This window comes from Kogia breviceps, chromosome 18, assembly GCF_026419965.1.
Source record: "Kogia breviceps isolate mKogBre1 chromosome 18, mKogBre1 haplotype 1, whole genome shotgun sequence".
NCBI classification, from domain to species: Eukaryota; Metazoa; Chordata; class Mammalia; order Artiodactyla; family Physeteridae; genus Kogia; species Kogia breviceps.
The window spans coordinates 55,021,028-55,039,769 of NC_081327.1; the positions used below are offsets into that span (position 1 = coordinate 55,021,028).

General features: G+C 59.1%; 1 protein-coding gene across 8 annotated transcripts in view; it reads left to right on the forward strand.

The window, feature by feature from the left end:
- Positions 1-18,742, forward strand: part of GSE1 (Gse1 coiled-coil protein) — a 418,214-nt gene that overhangs the window by 236,204 nt on the left and 163,268 nt on the right. The window lies entirely within an intron of this gene.

An 18,742-nucleotide genomic window follows, 5' to 3' on the forward strand; every position in this document is an offset into this window, starting at 1 on the left:
CTCGTCTTCCTGTCAACTCAGAAAAGAAGCCGAGCGAGGTATTTTCTTAAAGTAGAAAAGCCCCATCTACCTGCCTATCTGGCCACGCCTGGGCCATGTCCGGAGTCCAACGGTGAGGCCATGGAGAAACCTGCAGATTTTGTCCGTGGAGGCAGCCGGGCCTGCACCAGCCTTGCAGGAGTCTGCGCTGTCACGGCCACTTAGCAACCTGGGATGGGAGTGTCAACCCAGGCCTGGCCCCTTTGTGCCAGCAGGAAACCAGGGGGCTGAGATCCAGGAACAAAATATTGGGGGAGGGTGTTCTGCCCCCTCTTGCACACAGGTGGGGACCAAGCGTGGTTTAAGTTATGTTTCACCCAACTTGCCCCCTTCCCAAGCTGTGCTAGCATCTCCCTGGGCCCACCCAGCCATCCTGGAGGGGGAACAGTGTCAAGGCTGTGACCTCACATGGCTGTGCACGAACCAGGCCGTGAAAGGGTGAGCGCTGTGCAGAGCCCACTGTGGACAGATCCCCTCGTCGGTCCCCATTGGAGAGGGTTCAGCAGGTCTCTGAGGTCCGGGGCACCCCTACAAGCAGAGGGTGTGAAGATGGCAGTGGGTAGGGTGGGGGCCCCTGAGGTCCTCAGCCGGAGGGCAGGTGGAGAAGGCAGCCATGGACAGTAACTGGCTGCCGAGGTCCTTTCCCGGTGAGGCTAGTGACGGAGGCTGGGTGGCATGGTGGCATCCACACAGCTCCCTCCTCGTGACCTGGAGGACAGGACATCCTGACCTGCAGACGTTTTTTTCCAGGTAACCCTAGGGAGTCCCTCCTGCTCCCCACCCTGTCATCCACGCTGCTGGGGTCCCCCGGCTCCGTCCTCCCTGCCTCACCTCCCTTCCAGCCCTGCATCTCTGTGTGTATGCCTCTCTGCCTGTTTGAACCGAGGCTTTTAAAGCTTTTTGCCTTTTGAAAACTCGGGGAGGGGAAGAGTGGCTTGTGGAGAGGTCGTGAACAGCTGATGATTATAGTGCAGTGGGTAGAAAGAGCTTAAAACAAATCCCCGTCCATCAGATGTCGGCTTAGGCGGTTTCCCGTGCTCTCCTCAGGGGCCAGGTGCGGGGCAGCAGCTTAGAGGAAGGGGGAGGCTCTTTTCTTTTAGTGAAATGAACCTACGAAACTCCCGTCTCATTCCGGGGTTTGACCATCACTCCCTCCTGCCTCCCCCTGTGATCGCCCTTCTTCCCGGTCCTGGTAGATGGAGGGCAGTGGAGGCCCTGCCCTGTTGGACCCTGGCGGCCCCAGGAGGCCCCTCGCCGGCTGTGCACCCTTTGGCCAGGTCACGCGGCCCCTCAGACCTCGATTTCCCCGGCGTGGACGGGACGGCGGTCACGTGGGTGTGAGCCACCATCTGCCAGGGGGACCGTGTTCCTGGCCCGCAATACAGAGGTGAAGTCCCAGGCCTCATACCTCAGGCCTCTCAGCGGCAGCTTCAGGAGGGAGGTGCTGGTTTGGTGGTGTATCGTTTTGGCAGGTAAGGAAATAGGCTCAGAGAGGTTCAGCTCATTACTCAGGGTCACACAGTTAGTGAGGTGGTGAGGGAGGGCTGCTGGGGGCACGGGTAGTCCCACTCTGGGCCGTGTTCCTGGTCAGCCATCTCTGGCTGCTGGGCGCTTCCTTCCTGATCCGGCTGGATCTGGTCCCCCTGCGCTGTGGCAGCCTCGGACGGCCTCTCTGTGCCGGTAGGATACCACCTCTTTGGATTATTCCCCAGGTGGGGTCCCAGGGAACCCCCCCAGAGGGTGGCCAGGGGCTGTCTGGACCCCAGGGCCCGTTGCCGCCATTGCCAGTGGGCCCAGACCAGGGCTTCTCCCAGGAGCTTCCACGACCTCAAAGGGGCCCTGATGGTCTACACTGGTAGGTGAGCCTGGCGGTCCTCGGGTCAGCCACCGTGCGAGGTGCGGATGGCCCTTGTAAACCCTTTGGAGACAGGCAGGTGGCAACACCTGTGCCAGCGGTGCGGACTCCTTGGGGGTGGCGGTGGAGGTAGTATCAGTTGTGCTTTTGTCTGTCAGTAAGGAAACCAGACAAGCCATTTCCAGGTTAGCATATGTCTTGCTCTCTTTGGAAAAAACATATCTGGAGACCCTCAGCCAAGAAGGAAAAGGCAAATTAAGAAGTGGGGCTGAGAGGGTGGCTTAACTGCCAGGTCCTGAGCCCAGCACGGCTTCAGCAGCCAGGTGGGAATGCCGGGGTACATATGCCTGGTCTAGCGGTTAGGAGCGCCAGTCTGGAGCCAGGCAACCTGGGTTTGCATCTGGATCTGCCTCTTATTGGCTGTGTGTCTTTGGGCAAGACACATAACCTCTCTGTGCTACAAAAGGGGAAATGATAATAGCATCTATCTTGTTCTAGATAGCTCTTGTTGCATAACAAACTGCCCCAAGACTATAGATTTCAGACAAGTCTCAAACCTCCCCCTTCCATACCTCTTAAGGGTGTTGGACTAAGTGGTTAAAATGTGTAAACAGTGCTTAGAACATGGAGTTTACCTGGTAAACGTTAGCTCTCCCCAGAGCTGGGTCCCCGCGACATTCTTCTCATCTAAAGTGACATGAAGTGCTGGAGGAGAGCATGTGGTAGGGGGAATGGGGGGGTCTGGGGTCGTAAGCCCTCCTGCTGCCGTGTTAGCATTCCCTCTCTGCCCAGCCTCTGGTTTTCGGAGTGACCCTTGACCTTTGAAGTCTGTTCTCCCCCTTTCTGCCTGCATCCTGGCCTTCCGACCCCATCGCCCATCTTGACGGGGTCCCCCTGGCAAGGTGCCTCTCACCTGTCCAGTGTCCCATGTGTCCGTGTTCAGGCGTCCTGGGGCCACAGGAACAGGGGGAGGCAGGAGGGATGCCCTGGAGGAACAGGAAGAATCCAGGAGCCAACGTGGGGCCTTAGACAAGCACTTCCCTTCTGGGGCCTCTGCCTACCCAGCTCCACGAGGATGGGCTGGACCGGCTCCTCCTGGGGGTGCAGCGCCAGCGTCCCAGGCCCGGGGACTCACTCAGATCTAGGAGCAGTTGAGTTCAGCCACGTCAAGGCCAGCAGCCCTTCTGAGCCCGTGGGAGGACCTGGTCCATGGCCTGGCCTCAGAGACCTTCCGGCCAGGGAACGGCTCCCTCCTTCCTTCTCTCCTCCCATCCCCCTTCCAGCCATGCTGTGGTCCGAGCCTTACCCCACTTTCCTCCCGGAGCTCCCACTCTTTGATGTCAGTAGATGGGAAAAGGCAGTCACTGTTCACTGTTGCTCATCTCCGGCCGGAGATGCGGCCACCTCCTCTGCCCCCAGGTCCCACCCCTTAGACTCGCTCCAGGGTGAGGCTCACGGAGTCTGGAGGAAGCCCCATCCACGTTCACCTTCTAGAAGGTCAGCGGCATAAACCAGCTGGTCTGTTCGCTGCTGTATCCCAGCACCCAGAACATGCTAGAACCAGTGGATGCCCGAATCCTTGATTGTCTTGGAAGGACCTTTGGGGCCGGCGGAGTTTCCGCCTGCCTCTCCTGCCCTGACCTCACCCCAGCACACCCAGCCCGGCAGCAGTGCCAGCAGCTATATCAGACCAACCACAGCGCCCCGGGAAGATGTGGAAACTGAGCCCTGAGCAGGTCAGGGCTAGCCCGGGCTGTCGGCCAGGGACAGAGCTGGGATCTGAGTCCCCTTCCAGGGGGAAGTTGCCGTCCGGGGCCTGTAGCACAGAAGTCTTCCCCCGGCCACTGCATCCTCCTGGGATGCCGCAATGCTCTCTTTGCCACAATCGCCTCTTGCTGGGATACTGAACTCATCACGCTGGTGACCCCCGCCCAACAGAGCTGGAGTCTCTTGGGGCGGGAGTGGTGGGGGTCCGGGAGGACCGCCGGGCGCCCCAGCGGAGGGGCTGCGCCTGGCCCTGCTGCCTGGCGGGGGGGGAGCAGGCAGGGCTCCTGGCCGCTATGCTACCCTCCGCCCCTAGCCTCCAGCGTGGAGAAGCCCCGGTGACCCAGTCAGTGTTTCTTTTAATTAGAGACAGTTACAACAGTGTGGCGGTGGCCGTTCGGTTGCTTCTTTAGGAGGAAGCAGAGAGCGCAAACGGAACCTGAAAAAATAAAAAGATAAAATAAAACCGAGTGAATTTTTAATAGCGATTATCTCCTGACACATAGAGCGTTGCCATCTGGCAGACATGCAAGCCCACTGAAGCTTGATGCTGGGGCGGGGGGGGAGCGGGGAGGAGGCGGCGGGAGGGGAGGGCAGCTGCAGGGTTCCTGCCGGAGGCCCAGAGCGGGGCACTGCCCCTGTGGACGGGCCCCCGTGGCACCTCAGTGAGCGCCGTCCCGGTGGAGGCCCTGGCCTGCCTGCCCTGGGCTTTCTCAGCCCGGCCCCGTCACCGCAGACACCCCACCGGCAGCTGACCTGAACGGAGAGGCTGGGTTCTCAGCATCTCAGCTGATTGCGGGGTTCTGCCGACGCCGTGTTTCAGTGGTGGCCTCGAGGTCACGGCTCAGGCTCGGAGGCCACAGTCTAGCAGTAAATGTGGTGCCGTTCTTACGTCGTGCCGCCCGCGGGTCCCTCGGATCGTTCATCCAGCCCACGTTTCTTAGGCGCCGGCTTGTGGCTGGACCGGGGATGGGCCTTGATGGCTCAGGGATGAAAAGAGTGCCCACCCCCCGGCCACTTAAGGTTGGGGGAGAGGTCGTCACCTGAGTGGTTACATCTTAAGATGCGGGGAGGCTCTTGACGTGTGGCACTGGATGCTCCTTTGTCGTGGGGCTGTTCTGTGCCACGTAGGTCGTTGAGCAGCATTCCTAGCCTCCGCGTGCTCCGTGCCAGCAACATCCTCCAGTTGTGACGACCGAAGAGGTCTCCAGACATTGCCCAGTGTGCCCTGGGGGGCAAAATGATGGCCTCGGCTGAGCCGCACTAGCCCCGTCTCGGGGTCATCTCACCCCTGCGTGCAGTTGGTGTCTGAGAGGTGAGGGGCGTGTGGCCTGGGGAAGGGCTCGGCCAGATGATAGGCCCAGCGCTAGTTGCAGGGGAGGGAGGATCCATCTAGGCAGTAAATGATAGAAGTAGCGCCTGTTACAGAGTCGTCTAAAGGCGCAGGCGCTATGAGGACCGACTTACGGCAGCGGGGAAGTGCGGGAGGCACTGCCGCGTCACGTTGGAGGAGTATTAGCTGTCCTGGGATGGCTGTAATAAAGCTCCACAAACTAGGTCCTAAACAGGACGTTTATTCTCTCAGTTCAGATCCTGCTGCAGGCCTGCTCGCTTCGGGGCTCCAGAGAAGAATCACTGCTCGCCTCTCCCAGCTTCTGGCAGCTGCTTGCATTCCTTGCCTTGTGGCCTCAGCTCCGCTCTATCTTCACAGGGCTCCCCCATGGGTCTTCCATGGACACTCATTATAGGACTTAGGGCCCACGCAGATCATCCAGGACAGTCTTATTTCAAGATCATTAATTACATCTGCAAGGACCCTCGTTCCAAATAAGGCCACACGCAGAGGTCCCCTAGGCCGTGGGCATGTCTTTTGGGTGCCAGAGCTGGTCGCACCGATGCCGGAGGGGAGGGCAGCTGAAGCAGAGCCCCGAGCAGGGAACTTGCCCGAAGTGTTCAAGAAGCGGCAGGGAAGCCGGGCAGTGTGGACAGCGGGGTGGGAGGAGAACGGGGTGTGCATGCAGTGGTGCCAAAGACTGGCCCTTCGTGGGAGCCAGGCGGGAGCCTGGGAGGGTTTGGGCAGAAGGGGGACGTGAGCTGGCTGCCCTTCTCACGGAGCTCTCGGGTGCCACGTGGAGGGTGGAGCATAGTGTCAGGGCAGAAGCCGGGCACCAGCAAGTGAGCTGGCTACTGCACCAGTCCGGGCGAGAGGTGGGCATTGGCTCCCATCTGGGGACCAGCAGGCATCTCTGTGCAGTTTCCCACCCAGCCGGGGCAGCGTGTTCTCTGATGGATTTCTGAGTGTCTTGTCTTCCCAAATAGGCCTCTCCCCCTCCCCCTTCCCCTCCCCTCCTCCTCCCCCTCCCCCTCCCCCTCCCCCTCCCCTCCCTCTCCCCTTCCCCCCTCCCCTCCCCTCCCCCTCCCCCTTCCCCCCTCCCCTCCCCCTCCCCTTCCCCCTCCCCTCCCCCTCCCCTTCCCCCCTCCCCTCCCCCTCCCCTTCCCCCTCCCCTTCCCCTCCCCTTTCCCCCTCTCCTCCCCCTCCCCTTTCCCCCTCCCCTCCCCTCCCCTCCCCCTCCCCCCCTCCAGCCCCTGTGGGGCTGGGGGAGCAGGATGCTGTGAGGTCCTTGTACCAGTTTCCAAAACGAGTGTTGCTTCTACTGCTCCATCCTTCCATCCTTCTCTCCTCGAAAGCATTGGACGTACCCCTGGCACGGATGGACTCCCAGCTTGGACCTTGGGTCTGAATTGTGCTGTAATCTCCCACTGGGCTCTTTCTCCAGACGGTTCTAGTTTATCTCCTGATTCAATGGGGGCGACCCCACGTACCCCATGCCACAGCTGATGTGGCCCAGGGACGATCAATTTTCACTTGTCATAACATTCCCAGCGGAGTCATTGATCTGCTCTGGGGGCCCTGCTGACCCCTCTCTTCTCGGCCCCTTGTGGACGGGTCTCAGCTTTTCCGTCTCCCTCTTCCTTATCTCTGCCCGCAGCAGCCAGGTGTGTAGCCTGGGGCCGCTGAGGCGGGACATTTTGCAGGGAAGTGGGAATGTAGGCAGGAGTGTTGCTCAGTCTTTAATCAGTGCTGGGGACCCCATGGGCCCTTTACCTGGGAGAGCTCTGGTCACCAGGCCACACACAGCAGGCCCAAGGGCTGTTCCAGGGACTGTTTCCTCCCAGGACGGTGCACTGTTTCCTGCCACATCTGACCTCCTGCAGGCTGGGCCACCTGCTGCCCCCGGGATGCAGAAGGGTGTCCCGAAGTGGGCGAGGGCAGGGGCGTGGGGTGTCCATCCTTCAGCTTGCCAAAAGCTGCAGGAGTCAGACTTCCGTCTCAGAACCCGTAATTATGCTGAGGAGCGATTATTTATAATAATACCACCCCGGCCTTCAGAAGCTGGTTTATTTGTAGCCTGCCGTGGTCTGTCTGCAAATGACAGGCAATTTGGGGCCTGATAAATCTCACTGCTGGGGCTGCCGGGTCACATCTCACCCAGGAGCCCGTGTCTGGGTGTCTGGGCCTGTGATTTCCTGGGCAGGAAGCTCTCTCAGGAGGGAAACGGGGCATCTTGCTTCTGCTGGGAAGGGAGAGGAAGCAGGAACCCGGAGGCCAGTATTTCTTCTGGAGGCCTGTGAGGGTTCCTAAGAACACGATGGGCTCCCCAAGGCCTGGGCGTGCCTGGAGGGGGGGTTCCTCGGCATTTTGGAGGGTTGGGATGACGTCCAGAGAATCGCAGACTGCAAACGGTTAGGGGCTGGCGGGGTCTCCTCTGCCTTCTCATCCTCCATTCTCACATACACATCTGACCGTCCCAAATAAGGCATGTTGTGCTTTCAACCCCACACCGTCACGGCCTGGTGGGGACATTGTAAGTGTTCGGGGTGCGGAGCGGAGCAGGGAGATTTCCGTCATCCCAGATGTAGGTCCTCGCTGCTGTCACTCTTGCCTTTTGTTCCCTGGGTCCAGCCTCACCGGCCATTTTTAGTTCCTCATGTTCCTGTTAGCCTCAGAGTCTTTGCACATGCTGTTCCCGCTTTCTGTAATGCTGTTCCCTGCTGACTCCAACTTTTTTTTTTTTTTTTTTTTTTTAATTATTTTATTTTTTAATTTATGTTCATTTTTGGCTGTGTTGGGTCTTCGTTGCTGCGCATGGTCTTCCTCTAGTCACGGCGAGCGGGATCTACTCTTCCTTGTGGTGCGCGGGCTCCTCATTGCAGTGGCTTCTCTTGTTGCCGAGCATGGGCTCTAGGCGCATGGGCTTCGGTAGTTGTGGCATGCAGGCTCAGTAGTTGTGGCTCACAGGCTCTAGAGCGCAGGCTCAGTAGCTGTGGCACATGGGCTTAGTTGCCCTGCAGCATGTGGGATCTTCCCGGACCAGGGATCGAACCCATGTCCCCTGCGTTGGCAGGTGGATTCTTAACCACTGCGCCATCAGGGAAGCCCCAACTTTTCGTTTTCAGTCAAAGGTTTCTGGTCCGTCTTCTGGGTCTACTTGGCACGGATGTGTTCACATGACTTGACGATTCTTGGGGAACATGTACGCAGGAGGTGCTCGGTAATGATTCCGGATAAGTGTTCTGTTTTATGTGCTTCTTGACTACCCAAAACGGAAGCCGAGAGATCTTCCACCGTGTGTTGCCTGCTTGTGAGCAGTGCCCTCCCAGCTAGGGGCTGGCTTCCAGCCTGGTCAGGCCGTTCCCCAAGTGGGCACCTCTGCCCGCCCCGTCCCCATCCTTGCGCCTGCAGAGAGGCTCCTGGGCCCTCGGGAGTTACTCACCAGACACAGAAGAGGCTTCAGGGCTTTTGGCTTTTTTAGCCGTTTTATTGAGATACAGTTCGCATACCGTATAAGCCACCCTTTAAAGTGTGCAAGTCGGTGGTTTAGGGCACAGTCACAGCCTTGTGCAGCCGTCCTCACCGTCTCATTCCACCATCTCATCTCGTCACCCCGCAGAGAAACCCCGTACCCATTCGCCGTCACCCCCTATTCCCCCCGCCCCAGCCCCTCACAGCCAGCAATCTACTTTCTGTCTCTGTGGATCTACCTATTCTGGACATTTTGTATTAATGGAATCATAATATTTGGGACCTTTTGTGTGGCGTCTCTCACCGAGCATCGTGTTCTCAGGGTTCACCCACGCTGTAGCGTGAGCCAGGAGCTCCCTGCTGTTCGTGGCTGAGTGATATTTCAGCGTGTGGATGGACCGCATTTCGTGGATCCATTCATCCATCAATGGGCATTTGGGTGGTTTCCACTTCTTGGCTCTTATGACTAGTGCTGTATGGACATGTGTGGACACGTTTTTGGGCAGACATGGGTTTTCAAATCTCGGGGCCTCCTGTGGGTGACTCGCTCCCTGCCTCTGCTGTCTAGAGGACTTCCTGTTGGTGTTGAGTGGGAGGTGGGGGGGGTGTGTGGCCAGGGGTACCCGTCGTCACGGTGGAGGGAATAGTTCTCTAGCGCCGTCACATGCCCTGTGCTGGCCCGAGCCTGTCCACAGAGGCCTCGGCAGCTCTGGGCTGGGCTATTATCGTGCTCGGTACACGGTGGGGAAGCCGAGGCCCTGGGTGCCCTCACTTGTGGCCGCAGCATCAGGGTTTGTTTCCTCCTCGCCCTGTTTGCAGATCAGAGGGCAGCAGGGGTGGAAACAGGCGTCAATGGGTGGTACCTCTGTAGCCTCTCCTGTGTCCCTGGCCCATCCCGAGCTGTCGGTCGAAACCTCTAACCTCTCACAACCCACCGCTGGTGTGCGGACTGGTGCTGTTCCCGTTTGACAGATGAGGAAACCGAGGCACAGCGAGGCCAAGTAAATGCCACTGTCATGGGCCTTAATGTCAGGGCTGGAGTTGAACTTGGGCCGTTTGGACCCAAATGCTACTGCCTGAACCGCGACCTTTTGCTGCTGGGGTGAGAGGCAGATGTTGGACAGGGATGGAGGGAAATCCTTGGGACCCTGCTGGACGAGATGAGACTCCATCGTTTAGGGCCTCCGTGTCTTGGTTTCTTACTGGGGCAAGTCTGTGACTGCCATAGATAAGCCTCACAGGTCCCTTGGGTTCCCTACTGCTGTCCCCCATTTTTCAGCCCGCCCTCTCGGGCTTTGCTGCTCCTGGGAGGCCCAGCAGGGCCCCCGCCCTAACCCCCAGCCACCCCAAGCTGATCAGCGGCCCATGCCTGCTCCTGCTCTGTGTGTGGTGTCCGATTGCCCTCCCGGGAGGTAAAGAAGGGACCATCCGCTGAGAGGTGTCGTTTTCACAGCAGGTATGGCAGGCGGTGGGGGCGGCCGAGGTGCCCTCGGAAAAGCGGGGGCCAGATTGGGTGACCAGCACCATCGGGGGCCCTGGACCCCCCAGTCTGATTTTTCTGCTTGGCACCCCCAGCGCCCCCTCCCTGAGGTTTCAGCTTGAGGCCCAGAGCCCTCCACCCGCCTCCTTCCACTCCTGAAATAATAATCTCCTGGAGCAGCTGGGTTCCGAGCTGAACGAGCGCTGGCGGGTCCCCCAGGGAACAGCGCGTGCAGAAACCACAGGTCTCTGTCACCCCCCTCCCGGGACAGCGCGTGCTGCCTCTGCCTGGATTTCAGTCTTGTTTTTTGGATCGCTCTTGCTTCCTCCGTGGGCTGAATGGCCTCCCGCCTCATTTCAGCAATTTTCCCCTTGCCGTTCCACCAATTCCAGCCAGTCCTGACACTGGCTCGTCCTGAAACAGCTTAGCCTCCCTGAGATCAGAGCCAGACTTCCTGGGTTCAAGTCCAGGCTCTGCCACTGGCCAGTTGTGCAGCCTCAGCATGTAGCTCAACCGCTCTGTTCAGTCAGTTTCCTTATCTGTCAAAGGAAGAAAAAACGACACCTCCCGTTTTGAAAGATTAACAGAGATAAACCACATAAAGCGCATAATGCAGCGTCTGGCTCACGGTTGGCAGTTTTGTCAATGGCAGAGGGACACATCAGGCTCAGAGATGGCAGGGGAGGGGGCAGTATTAACTCCGTGGGGGGTAGAGGGGTGTGATGCTTGAGAAGGGTTTTGAGGGGTGTGTAGGAGTTTTCTCGGTGGATGAGGAGGGGATAAAAGGAACCCCAGTCAAAGAACTGACGTTAGTTCTGTGTGGATGGACTCCTCCTCCTTCCAAGTGGGGAGTTGATGGAGTTGTTTCAGTTGAGCTGTAATCCTGTCCTGTACACGTGCCAGGGTTTGGACAGTCATTGCCTGTTTGCTGGAAGTGCTTGGTGTGGTCAGTTTCCAGGAGCTGAGATGAGCTGGTAAAGACAGAGCCTGGCAACCTCGCTTTACCTCGATGCCGCCAATTCTGTTGCCCGAGCCAGTCCTGCATTTTGGAGGCCATCCACTCTCCGTGTTGGCACTCTGGGAGACGGTGTGAGAAGCACAGAAAAGGTGCGGTCAGGATGGCCCCGCGCTACGTGCTTCATTTTTTATTACCTTTTTACGTTATGCTCACAGCGGCCAGAATGAGGATGTGCTTCTTTTTTCACCCCCATTTTACAGATGAAGAGACTGAGGCCCAGAGCCGTTACTTGTGACTTGGCCAAGGTAAACAGCTGGGAGGTGACAGAGCTGGGGTGCAACGCAGCCCCCGACCCCAGCGTCCACACCCTTAGCCACCGTGCTTAGCGGCCTCTACAGGACAGGCTGGCCCTTCACCTCAAGGCCCAGTGGCCTGGTGTCCAGAGACCTGGTCCCTGACTGTGACCCTTGGAGGCAGTGGGACTGGCCTAGGTCATTTCCCCTTCGGATTTCCCATTCTCACCTGAACGACGAGCTGCTGCTGCCGCCGCCGGCCCTCCTGGTTGTCACGTTCGTTCGGAGGCTCCGATAGTGGCCAAAGGGCTTTGTAAGCTGTCGAGCGCCTCATGTGCTCGCTGTTGTTCTCCAGAGAAGAGCAGCAGATAGGAGGTGGCGAGCGGTCCAGGGACAGAACGTGCCAGAACTCTGCCTATGGGCTGCATTTACTCTGGGGGCGCCCTGGGGGGGGGCGCCCGGTGCTGCCGGGCGAGAGGCAGAAGGTGTGTGAATGTTTGTCGCGGAGGAGGGCCAGGCGTGGAGCTGGGCCTGGAGGGGGCCGAGTGTGTGCGTGTCCAGTCGGCCCGGCCTCCAGTCCCCACCTCAGCGCTGACCACTCGGGCGACCTTGAGTGAGTCACTCAACCCACGCTGTGGCTCCGTTTCCCCGTCTGTGCGTCGGCGTGGTAAGGGGCCGGCGGTGAGGGCTGGAAGAGGCCCCGGTGGCCGCGGGCTGTCCCAGGCCTGGCGCACAGTAGGTGCCCTGGGAACAGTAGTTTCTGTGTCCTTTCTCTTCTACCAGCCAACAGCCGTCCTCAGGGCCGCTGTCCCCGCCCGCTAGGCAGGCCCTGTGGGATCAGGTGTCCCAGAGGCGGCCGGCTGAGACCAGCGGGCCTCCCGGCCGCACACCTGAGAACCCCCTGGCAGGCATGTTTGCTTAATTAATTGACTTTGCGAGAAGGAGCCTGTACCCGTGTAAATCTACCAGCAGGCCCCGGTGCTCACCGCTGCCCCATGCACAGTTGCAAGACTAGACTTTAAATAAGGGTGCGGTTTTTGTTTGAATAATTGAAGAACGTCGGGGAGACAGCCGCCCTCGGCACACCTCCCGTCCGCGGCCAGCTGGCTCTGTGCTGCTGGTGGCCCCTGAGCCCACGGGACAAGAGGGGCTTGCAGACCTGGTTACTGGCTGAAGCCACCCGCACGGCAGCCACCAGGAAAGGGATAGATCAAGTGCCCCCATTTTCCTGATTGGGAAACTGCGGCCAGGGTGATTAAAATGCAGGGCCCGGGCCTGGGATCCAGCGTCCTAGGCTTGGCGGAGCTGGTTCTGCTTTTCTGCGAGGGGAGGAGGTGGCCCTGCTTCCGAAGCCTCTTAGGGATGTGGCGTAGCGCCGGTGGAGGCCCGCGGATCTGCAGACGGTGGCGATTTTTATGGGGCGCTCGAGACCATTTTGTGTCATGCAGGAACAGACCCTTAAGTAAAGCTACACTCTGTGGGTTCCCTGCTCTACCGTTTCCTCCCGATCCTGTGGTGAGAAAGGCCGGCAGGTGCCCCGGGGGCCCCACACACTCTAGCCTTTGCTTAATCCCCTTTGAACAAGCTGGGCTCGGCCACCGGGATCCAGGAGGATTTGGGGTTGGGATGCTGCCCTTTTCTTCTGCTGCTGATTGGCAACTTCCTTCTGGACATAAATTGGTTCTTTAAAAAAATGAGCTGTTGTAAATTATCCCTCCAGAAACAGCTGGTTGATCTGAAGGAGTAGTGAGTATGTAATTCAGGGGCGTACAGAGTTGCTCCTGGAGGGGGGGGACGCTGCAGCCTAGATGACGACGGCTGACGTGGCCATGTCCGAGAGCCAGGCCTGTGGGAAATGGCTTTAGACACATCCGCACACCTTCTCATAACTGTGGGGGGACTGCCGTTACTTGCCGTTTTACCGATGGGGAGACAGAGGGCACAGAGAGGGTAAATAACCTCCCCGCCTCACACAGCAGAGCCAGGACTTAAAACCCGGCAGTCTGGCCCAGAACTGCCGCAAGCCCCCAGACCCCCTTCCTCTGCAGCCAGCTCTCCTCCCTGCCCTGTCTTTCTGGACAGCCCTTCCAGTTCATGGTCTGTCCTCTGCTGTGACAGCCGATGGGGGTGCCTCCTCCCCCATGCCCGCCCCTGGGGCCCAGCGCCCCTGCAGCTGCCTGGGCACGCTTGCACCTGAGCAGGCCCGAGGCATGTACCTGCTCAGTCACCCTTAATTCCTCAGCACCTGTCCTAGGCCCCTTGCCAGGGCACCCACTGCCCAGATGGTGTGGCAGGGCCCCTTCCGCCACCGTGCACAAAGGCGGGATTTACGGTCGTCAGAAAACCATCTGGAACAGTCTGGGTGACATTCTCGCCACTACACGTCCCCAGACAACTGAGGGACAGCCGAGGCCGGAGGCAGGCACCTCAGGGCCGCCCACCCATGGTTTCCCGTGCCCTGGAGACATCCATTCTAGCCCCTGCTTTTTCCCAGAGTCCAGCCTAGGCCCAGAGAGGGATATGGACACGCCCGCAGTCACACAGCAAGGCGTGGCCGGATTCCAGGTCCAGCCTTCGCACAGCACTTCTCTCATCAGAGAGATGGAGGCTGTGTCCTTCTCTCTTCCCCTGGGCCTTCACCCCTGCCTCCATGTCGTCTTGCAGGGCAGGGAGGGAGGGAGCGAGGCGCCGTGCCCACCCGCCCGCCGTGCCTGGGCGGTCATCCTTCATCCCGCAGCCCCGCGCCGCCACCGCCGCATTAAGGACAGATGGATTACAGCTAATGAGCCTGCTTGCACCATTAACACTGGAGAGCCTTCCCGGGATTAGAGCAGCCCGCTGGGGCCAGCTTGTCACTCTTGCGGTGGCGCCGAGGTGGCTGGCCGCGCAGCCGCGTGCCCCGATTGTTCCTGTAATTGGGAGCCTCGTGCCGCCCTCCGCGGGGACTGCCGGCTGGCAGGAGCTGCCCCCCACGCCCCCAGCCCTGCCCCGCCTCTCCCACCCACCCGACCCTGGGGGTCGGGGGTGCCAGAAGCTGCTGCACCCACCCCTCCCACTGAAAAGGGGACGAGCCCCTCTCCTGGGCCCGGACTGGGGGCGGCCTCACCTCCACAGAGCCCCAAGTCTCGCCCTGAAGCTGGCCGGGAGGGGTCATGGCCCCATTTTACAGATGAGGGCGGGGGCCTGGCAGGCGGTGAGCTGCACCCGACGGGGGCCACCCACCCTGGGCCCCTCGGCCCCCGTCTCAGACACACACGCTCAGCACACACACTCATGACACTCCCTACACGCGCACGCGTGTGCTTGCACTCTCCACGAGCGTGCGCGCCCTTGCAGCTTGCCCGTGCGGGCGCACACGTACGCATGCACTTCCTCTCGTACCTGCTCCCATGCGTACTCTCTCACAACGATCACACGCTCAGCCAGCGCCCACCCTTTTGCACAATTCACCTGCAGTCTCACACACCCCCGCACACGTGTGTGCTCAGAAATGTGCACACGGACACTCAGAACACGCCCTCACACATGCTCATAGGCTCACTCCCGCACGTCTGCTCTCTCACACATTACACGCACGTGCACACGAGCCCCGGGAGGCCCCCCAAGGGCGCACGGCCCCTCCCCTCTTTTCCCCCCCGGAGTTACACTTGGCCTCGAGCGCTGGCGGCTCAGCTCAGGATGGCATTTCTCCCCTCTGAGAATTTCAGGATTCTGAATGGATGTGGCCTCCCTCTGGGCAAGCCTTCTGTGGCTCCCAGTGGCCGGCTGGCATCGGGTGCTGCTCCAGGGTAGGCCTGCCCGACGCTGACCGAGCGCCCACCTGGGTATCCAGGCACAGGGAAGGGAGGGACAGCAGCGGCGGGGGGGGGGGGGGAGGCGGTTCAAGTCCTTTACTCCCTAAGTGAGCCTGGCTCTTACCAGTACATGGGCAGTCAGCCCTGCCCCCCCGGGGAAAGTTCTTGCTAATTCAGACCCAGTTTTCAACCCAGAAGGGGTGCGTTTACCTTACCTCATAAGCTGCACCTTCTTGCTCGTCTACCGAGCTGGTCGTATGTGGCTGAGAGGAGTGGTTTAATCACTGCCTCTGCAGACCTGAGTTCTGGGGACCGTGGGAGTAGCCCCAGCTGTGATGGGGTCCTGTCTGTGTGTACCCCGGGTGAGTTGATTTCATACATGCTTACGGAAGGCTCACGTGAGCCAGGCTGAAGTCTATGGCACCCTCGTGGTTCTTCCCGTCTCATCTGTGTGTTACAGGTGGGAAACTGAGGCACAGAGAGGCTAGGTGACTGGCTCGGGTCACACAGCAGGGGGTGGCGGGCCGGCCCACCTGGGAATCCCTGTGCAGCCTTGCACGTTACAGGAGTGGGAGCCAGGGGCTCTGAGGCCAGGGCCGTGCCCCTGGGAGACGGGGGAGGTGTGCCGTAACAAGGAATATCTACTTGGCTTCCGCCTGGTTCCTGACACAGAGCTCCTAAGTCCCCTGGAATTTCCTGGGTTAGGGGAGCATCTTTTGTTCTAATGACGTAACTCTGGGTGGGCTCGGGGACGGCTTCAGGATGGGGCTGGTCACCAGCACTATGGTGGGAAGCTTGGAGCTTTCAGCCTCACCGCCCTCGTCCAGGGAGTGAGTTAATAATCGATCATGCCTACGTGAGGAAGCCTCCATAAAAATTCCTGATGAACTACAGAGTTCTGAGAGCTTCTGGGTCGGTGGGCACGTCCTGTTTCGGGAGGTGACTCGCCCAGAAAGGGTGTGGGTGCTCCGTGTCCACCCCCAGGCCTCGCCCAAGGCCCCTCTTCCATCCACCGTCCCTGAGTTGTATCCTTTATGATAAGCCGGAAAAGTAAAGTGTTTCCCCGAGTTCTGTGAGCCGTTCTTTTTGTTTTTTAAATTAATTTATTTTTGGCTGTGTTGTGTCTTCGTTGCTGCACGCGGGCTTTCTCTGGTTGCGGTGAGCGGGGGGCTACTCTTCGTTGCGGTGCGCGGGCTTCTCATCGAGGTGGCTTCTCTTGTTGCGGAGCATGGGCTCTAGGCGCGTGGGCTTCACTAGTTGTGGCTCTCAGGCTCGGTAGTTGTGGCGCACGGGCTTAGTTACTCGGCGGCATGTGGGATCTTCCCGGACCAGGGCTCGAACCTGTGTCCCCTGCATTGGCAGGCGGATTCTTAACCACTGCGCCACCAGGGAAGCCCTGTGAGCCGTTCTTGATGGAACCCAAGGTGAGGTCGTGGGAGCCTCTGATTTATAGCTGGTCACCCGGAAGTGCAAGTCGCCCGGGGCTCTCTGTTGGCACCTGAGGTCAGGGCAGTTTTGTGGGGTCCGACGCTGACTCCAGAGAATGGATTGTTGTGGACCCCCCCCCCAACCCCCAGCGTGGTGTCAGAGGTGTTGTGAGTAGAAAAAGCGTCCCTTTAGGAGGGGTGCGCTGTGCTCCCTGGGGAAGGGGACAGGCCAAGTAGCCCCAGGGAAGCAGGGATCTCACATGCATGACCTTGGATGGTTAACTTGTCCTTCGGAGGCTCTCAGCTGGTTCCGTCCCTGAGGCTGTGGTTCCTGACCTCCCAGAGGGCTGTTCAGGCCACGGGGACACATCCCCGGTGCCCTCTGCACCCCCGTCACTCCGCTCGGCTCTCTGCAGGCGGCGGCAGCAGCAGTGGGGTCAAGGAAGCAGGTGAGGCCCCGCTGCCCGGTCGCAGAGGCTTGCAGAAGAAGCAGACAAGGTGAGCCTGGGAGAATGGCTCTAACTCATGTAGGAAGCTGCTGCCCAGCCTCACGGTGACCTTGCGCCGTGGCCCCTGACTGCCTGCTGAGGTGGGGCCGGAGGATAGACAGAGCCGGGGAACAAGCTTCTCAGGGTGGAGTCTGTCCTCCCAGGGGATGCAGGCCCCGACTGGCTCACTGTCTTAATGGTCCTTCTAGCTGTAGTTTCCACACGCAGTAGCCTCATCCTGTGGCCGTCTTTTCTCCACTTAATTCAGCTTCTCGGCCGCCCTCCATTTATTAAGCTCCTACTGCGTGCTTACGTGTGTGCTCAGCATCTGGTGGCAGGATACAGGACCTGACCCCTGATCTCTGTTTGTCACTTATTCGTTTTTTCATGCAGCCGACAGCCTATCATGGTCCACAGGGCTCTAGGCCGTGTGAAGCTCTTGGAAACTCAGAGTCTAGTTGAGAGAGAATTCTGGATTATTCCTCCTACAGCACAGGTGTTAGGCTGACGAGTCTGGTTACAAAACGCTCAAAACCAAGGAGAGGACAGAGGCGCACAAGTGACTCAGGTTCATGGTGGGAAACGCCACGAGACAGGGAAGTTCAAGATGCCGTAGGAACAGGCTTTCCAGAGGCTGTGAATTTGGACTGGGGTTTTGAAGGATGCCTAGGAGTTTGTGAGGCGGAGAACAGAGGATGCAGTGTTTGAAACTGTGGAGGAGGGCCTTGTGGAAAAATTTGAGCAGACCTGGGGATGAGGGAAGAGTGGGAAGAGGTGGTGGATGACCTCTTAGAGTCAAGGCAGGGGTCGGACCTGGAGAATGCGTTGTGTTTGGTCAGTGATGGGAGGAGAGGTGAAAATGCTGACTCCACAACCACCCCAGGGATTGGATTTGATGTGATGGGAAATCAGCAGCTCCATATGCTTTCATTTTTTTCTTCATTCTTTTTTTTTTTTTTTTTTTTTTTGGCATTGATTCTTTTTGCCCGTGGTACAAAATACACAAGGAAAAGTGAGCGTAGCGCTGCTGTCCAGTAGAACTTTCTACAATGGTGGAAAACGTTGTACATCTGTGCTGTCCCGTGCAGTAGCCACCGGCCACACATGGCTCTTGAGACCAAGGAACGGAATTTCAAATTTTATTTAACGTTAATTCGTTTGAATTTGAATTCCAATCCCTGCCTGTGGCTAGGGGCTGCTGTACTGAACAGCACAGCTCTGGAGGGGAAAGGAAGCCACCTTCCCCCCTCCGGCCACCCCATCCTCTGTCTCCATGAGCTTTGTAGAGGGCTGATGCGATTGTTCTGAACGAGAACCCTGCGAGAGGATGCTTGAGGTGTTTTCCCCCCACTGCGCTCACTTCTAGGTGGGTGCTGTGGGTTTATCCCAGGCCTGAAGGACCCTGCCAGGGAGTCGGGTGGCTTGTGGCTTGGGCACCCATCCTGCCCCTGCAGGTGGTCAGAGCAGGCTGCAGAAGCCGCCGGGCAGAGACGGGGGTGACACGTCACCTCTCCAAGGCGCAGGTGCAGCCCGTGGACCCAGGCATGTGGTCCAGGGCCCTGCCACGTGGTTCAGTTACTGAACAGCCAGGGACCTCCTTTAGAGAAGGATAGGGGGGCAGTCCGGTGGTTAGGACTTGGCGCTTTCACTGCTGTGGCCCCAGGTTCAATCCCTGGTCAGGGAGCTAAGAAACTAAGATTCCTTCAAGCCACACGGCATGGCCCCCCACCAAAAAAAAAAAAAAAAAAAAAAAAAAAGGTTGGGCCCTTCACAGCTGTATCCTTGTGGCGGGTCGGACCTCGTCTCTCCTGGGATGAATAGTGTCCCCTCAAAATTCACA